The following is a 6000-nucleotide window of genomic DNA, read 5'->3' on the forward strand; positions in this document are numbered from 1 at the left end:
TTCGTACAATAGGTTAAACATTTGCATACCGTAACAATATGTTACAAATTTGCTAAACATATCATGTGGTCCTCTGTAGCTCAGCTGGTAGAGCACGGCGCTTGTAACGCCAAGGTAGTGGGTTCGATCCCCGGGACCACCCATACACAAAACATTTATGCACGCATGACTGTAAGTCGCTTTGGATAAAAGCGTCTGCTAAATGGCATATTAATATTAATATGTTACGAATTCCAATTTGTTGTGGCTAATGTTAGCTAGCTGGCTAAAGTTAGCTGGCTAGGGGTTAGGGATAGGAATTAGGTTAAAGGGTTAAGGTTAGGGTTACGGGAAGGGTTAGCTAACATGCTAAAGGAGTTGCTAATTAGCTAAAATGCTAAAGTTGTCCGTGATGAGATTCAAACACACAACCTTTGGGTTGCTAGATGTTCGCGTTATACCAAATGTAACATATCATATTAATTTCAGTGTCCCGGATTTGCATTTACTATGTTACATCTAGTCTATGAGACCAGTCTGGAATGGAACATTCAATGGATAGAATGGATAGAATCTTCTCAGTGTTCTACACATGCAACAATGGTGTGGGAACTAGAGATTATGGGTGCGTTCGTAAATTCACTCTGGCTATCTACTCAGATTTCAGAGCACTCTCGTCTGAGTGTGCCAGAGCGCAGAATAACTGACGAATTTACGAACGCTCAACACCTGTTGAATATGGCCGGTGTGAGTAAATTTAGGCAAGAAAACGTTATTAAACTGTTGCCAGTAGCAGTTACAGTCACCAACGCTCTGGATTACATAAAAACAGCCTAACCAGCTCTGTTAGGGTGAGTAAAATGGTCAGAGTGAGGGGTTCTCTCATTTGTGTCTGGAAGTAGCTAGCAAGTTATCTTGGGTGCTTGACTGCCGTTGTGAGACCAGAAAGCTCGGATCAACCCTATTCGGTTTGAGCGTCCAGCGAAACGCTCTGAATTTACGAACGGACAATCTGACAACACTCTGAATTTACGAACGCCCAGAGGGCACTCTGAGCGCACTCTAGCACTCCAGATTGAAATTACGAACTATGTTTCTATGGGAACTACCAATGGAATTCCAGTGGTCTAAGGGCGTGTCCATTCTATAAATTCTATTTTTATGGCTAAAACATCCCGTGACTGAGAGCTGTGTTTACACACACACAAAAAATAACGAATGTAATCTTTCTCTAACTCAGTTGCGATAGCGTCTCCCGCGGTGCTTTTCGCTCATAGCAAAAATGTTCAAAAACCCACCAAAGATGTAGCATTGATGGATTTGAAGATATTGGATCTTGGTGTTGTGCTTTGGGTTGAATGTTTCACTTTATAACTGCCACTATAGAGTAGAGGACGACACACCCTTTCTTTTTACTATTGCATGTGAGGTAGTTTTGGGCACGACCAAAAATTATGAAAACACACAAGTGAAGACCTTCGATTCTGGACCAATTGAACGTAGCTATGTGATAACAACATCACATAGCTACATACAAATCCCCCAAATAAAATAAAATTACATAGAAATTCCTTACAAATATTCACTTTTTTAAACATAGATTGAGACTGTTAGGGCGAAGAATCCCACCATCCCCTTTCATAGACTTGTTATAGGCTTGGTAGATATGAGATAATTTGATTTGAAGAGCACAGAGTTGTGTGAGTCAGAATTGCCTGTGAGATGATTATCTTGTGGTACTATGATGTACTCTCTTGTGGTACTATGGTATACTATAGTGTACTCTTGAGGTACTATGGTATACTCTCATAGTACTGTGGTATACTATGGTGTACTATGGTTTTGAATGGTATTATTGTGCCTCTTGGATGCAGTATGGATAATTTGTCTGATTTGGAAATTAGATAATGTACATTTTTCGAAGACGTAAGGAAACGTATATACAGTAGTATACGAGTCAATTAACTAGGAGATGCTGCCCAGTAGTTTGCAGTCCTAAGGCTTCGATGTTGCCCTTGGTTTCTATGGTTTACGGTAACTGGGAACTAAAGGTAACAGACATAGCAGCAGTTGGATCGCCTTAAATCTAGGGGCTCCTCTACTACACATACGACGGTATGGGCCATAATGGAACTGTACAGAAATACAATGCATGTTTTGGGATATTTAGCTGTAGTCTTTGGAAGTTTTCCTCATTGGGTTTGCATTGAGAAAGCCTGGGTGCCAGTATGTTTCTGCTCTCTTGCCAACTCCTTATGACTTGACGCATGACAGCAATGGAGCTGGCGAGAGCACAAACAGATTTGGGGCCAGGCTAGCATTGGTAGGCTTGGCCTGATTATAATGTATTTGGATCAGGAGTAGTGGTTGGTGGTTGAATGTGAGGGTATGTATGAACTGCCAGTGAAGTCTAGGATGGGAAAAAGAAGGATTGGACCGGTATGATGTCATATTAGAAACCTGGAAGTACACAAGAGTGCCAAGTTTTCCTATCCGGTTCCATTCACTGGTGGCTCTGTTCAAAAGTAGCACACTAATATCTAGGAAATAGGGTGTTCTTTGAGACACACTTCAATTTGGTTCCAGTGCAGATATACTTAATTAAGAATGATTTATTACACATGACTGTCTCATTCTGCTTTATCTCGTTCTAGAGTGAAGTCGTCCAGTCTTGCACTAGCTGTCACTCCAACCCCACTGACCAGTTAGAAGTAAGAACGCAGGGCTCTTATGACATCACAATGTAAACAATGTATTCTGACTGTAGCATTCACTTCAGATAGTACCAGCAATATGGCCTTCTGCATGCACAGAATCCACGCCTGATTCACTAGTGCCTGTCAACTACACACACACACACAATTTATGCACGCACGCACGTACGTACATATGTATGCGCAATCTCACACACAAAACACACCATTTTACATGTATGCACACACACAGTCAATGAAGGCCACTGGTTTGCTAACTATGAGCATCTGAATATTGGACAATCTTGGATAAATCTTATACTAACAACAGAAATGTGATGATTTAGATTATTCCTACTGAGGCTTTCTATACTGCTGCAGTTCTATACATCTATATCTCACTGCTGTCTCTCACTCTCACTGGCAATACATTATGGAACAACATTCATCAATCAATGAAACCCAATAAAATAATTTGAAAAGAAAAGAAACCCCAAGACTCTGGACTCTGCTTTCATTTTCTATTTATTTTTATCTGTGGAATGTCTTAAGGTTTTTCTTGACAATGGCTCAAACACTGGACTGGGTGCCAGTCTGTTTCTGTTCTTGCCAACTCTATTGCTGTCATTGTCAAGACAAACAGTTTGATGTGACAGGGAGTTGGCATGATAACACAAACCGACTGGCACTCAGGCTAGCTCATACACGGATATTACATGTTTCCGAGGGGGTTGGGATTCATTTTGAGTATTCACGGAAGCACCAAAGCATCATACCTAATGCTTGACATGTTAGATGACTGGACAAATCACATACAGTGGGGAGAACAAGTATTTGATACACTGCCGATTTTGCAGGTTTTCCTACCTACAAAGCATGTAGAGGTCTATAATTTTTTATCATAGGTACACTTCAACTGTGAGAGACGGAATCTAAAACAAAAATGCAGAAAATCACATTGTATGATTTTTAAGTAATTAATTTGCATTTTATTGCATGACATAAGTATTTGATCACCTACCAACCAGTAAGAATTCCGGCTCTCACAGACCTGTTAGTTTTTCTTTAAGAAGCCCTCCTGTTCTCCACTCATTACCTGTATTAACTGCACCTGTTTGAACTCGTTACCTGTATAAAAGACACCTGTCCACACACTCAATCAAACAGACTCCAACCTCTCCACAATGGCCAAGACCAGAGAGCTGTGTAAGGACATCAGGGATAAAATTGTAGACCTGCACAAGGCTGGGATGGGCTACAGGACAATAGGCAAGCAGCTTGGTGAGAAGGCAACAACTGTTGGCTCAATTATTAGAAAATAGAAGAAGTTCAAGATGACGGTCAATCACCCTCGGTCTGGGGCTCCATGCAAGATCTCACCTCGTGGGGCATCAATGATCATGAGGAAGGTGAGGGATCAGCCCAGAACTACACGGCAGGACCTGGTCAATGACCTGAAGAGAGCTGGGACCACAGTCTCAAAGAAAACCATTAGTAACACACTACACCGTCATGGATTAAAATCCTGCAGCGCACGCAAGGTCCCCCTGCTCAAGCCAGCGCATGTCCAGGCCCGTCTGAAGTTTGCCAATGACCATCTGGATGATCCAGAGGAGGAATGGGAGAAGGTCATGTGGTCTGATGAGACAAAAATAGAGCTTTTTGGTCTCAACTCCACTCGCCGTGTTTGGAGGAAGAAGAAGGATGAGTACAACCCCAAGAACACCATCCCAACCGTGAAGCATGGAGGTGGAAACATCATTCTTTGGGGATGCTTTTCTGCAAAGGGGACAGGATGACTGCACCGTTTTGAGGGGAGGATGGATGGGCCATGTATCGCGAGATCTTGGCCAACATCCTCCTTCCCTCAGTAAGAGCATTGAAGATGGGTCGTGGCTGGGTCTTCCAGCATGACAACGACCCGAAACACACAGCCAGGGCAACTAAGGAGTGGCTCAGTAAGAAGCATCTCAAGGTCCTGGAGTGGCCTAGCCAGTCTCCAGACCTGAACCCAATAGAACATCTTTGGAGGGAGCTGAAAGTCCGTATTGCCCAGCGACAGCCCCGAAACATGAAGGATCTGGAGAAGGTCTGTATGGAGGAGTGGTCCAAAATCCCTGCTGCAGTGTGTGCAAACCTGGTCAAGACCTACAGGAAACGTATGATCTCTGTAATTGCAAACAAAGGTTTCTGTACCAAATATTAAATTCTGCTTTTCTGATGTATCAAATACTTATGTCATGCAATAAAATGCAAATTAATTACTTAAAAATCATACAATGTGATTTTTTTTTGTAAGTAGGAAAACCTGCAAAATCGGCAGTGTATCAAATACTTGTTCTCCCCACTGTATGGTAAAATACAGAATGCAGGAAGGACACAAGATCAGTCGGATAACAAAGCAATCACTATATTATGTAGGACAGGGTTCCCCAACTGGCGGCCCGCAGGCTGAATTTGACCCGCAGGTGACTTTATTTGGTCCCCCAAGTTTTCTGAGCAACATTTATTTTTATTTTTATTGTTGGACATAAAAACACCACCAAATCAGCTCCAAGTGATTTTAATTATGGAAATCTGTTCCAAAGTATTCCCACGCATAACAGCGATATATGTGATTGTATACAAATGTAAGCAAGGTTTGAAATTATTATGTTTTAGTCAAGTATTATATTTGTTTGGGCTTCTTGCGGTCAATTTACAAAGTATTTGTAATTATGTTCCGGCCCCCTGACCATCTGCTCAAGAAAAGAAATCAGCCTGCAGCTGAATCTAGTTGATGATCCCTGATGTAGAAACTATTTTCCTTTATGTTCAATCAGTGAAAGCATTACAATGTTTATCTCTCAATACCACAAGGATGACGCAAGGGAAGTTTAGTCTAGTGCTGTAGGTTGGCGATCTTTGAATGCAACAGGTAAACATTCTTAAAGTTTTACTTAATGTATTTCGTTTATATACAGTGGGGTCTGAAATGATTGACACCCTTGATAAAGATGAGCAATAATGAATGTGAATAATGACTGTATAAAATAAACAATTCAAATACTAAGCTATATTGTATACTAAAAAAAATTGGGAAATTATATTATTTTATACTAATACAATTGCGCAGAGAAAGAGATTGTTTAACAAGTAATATATTTTTTTCTCAAACAGGTAGGGCTCAAAGTTATTGACACCCCTAAAGAATCTTATAAATAAAGTAGTCAAAAGTTTAGTATTTGATCCCATATTCCTAGGACGCAATGACTACATCAAGCTTGTGAGTTCATTTTGGTTGTGTTTCATATTATTTTGTGCCCCATAAAAATGTATGGTAAACAAT

The sequence above is a fragment of the Coregonus clupeaformis genome, chromosome 8 (genome assembly GCF_020615455.1).
Source record: "Coregonus clupeaformis isolate EN_2021a chromosome 8, ASM2061545v1, whole genome shotgun sequence".
Classification (NCBI taxonomy): Eukaryota; Metazoa; Chordata; class Actinopteri; order Salmoniformes; family Salmonidae; genus Coregonus; species Coregonus clupeaformis.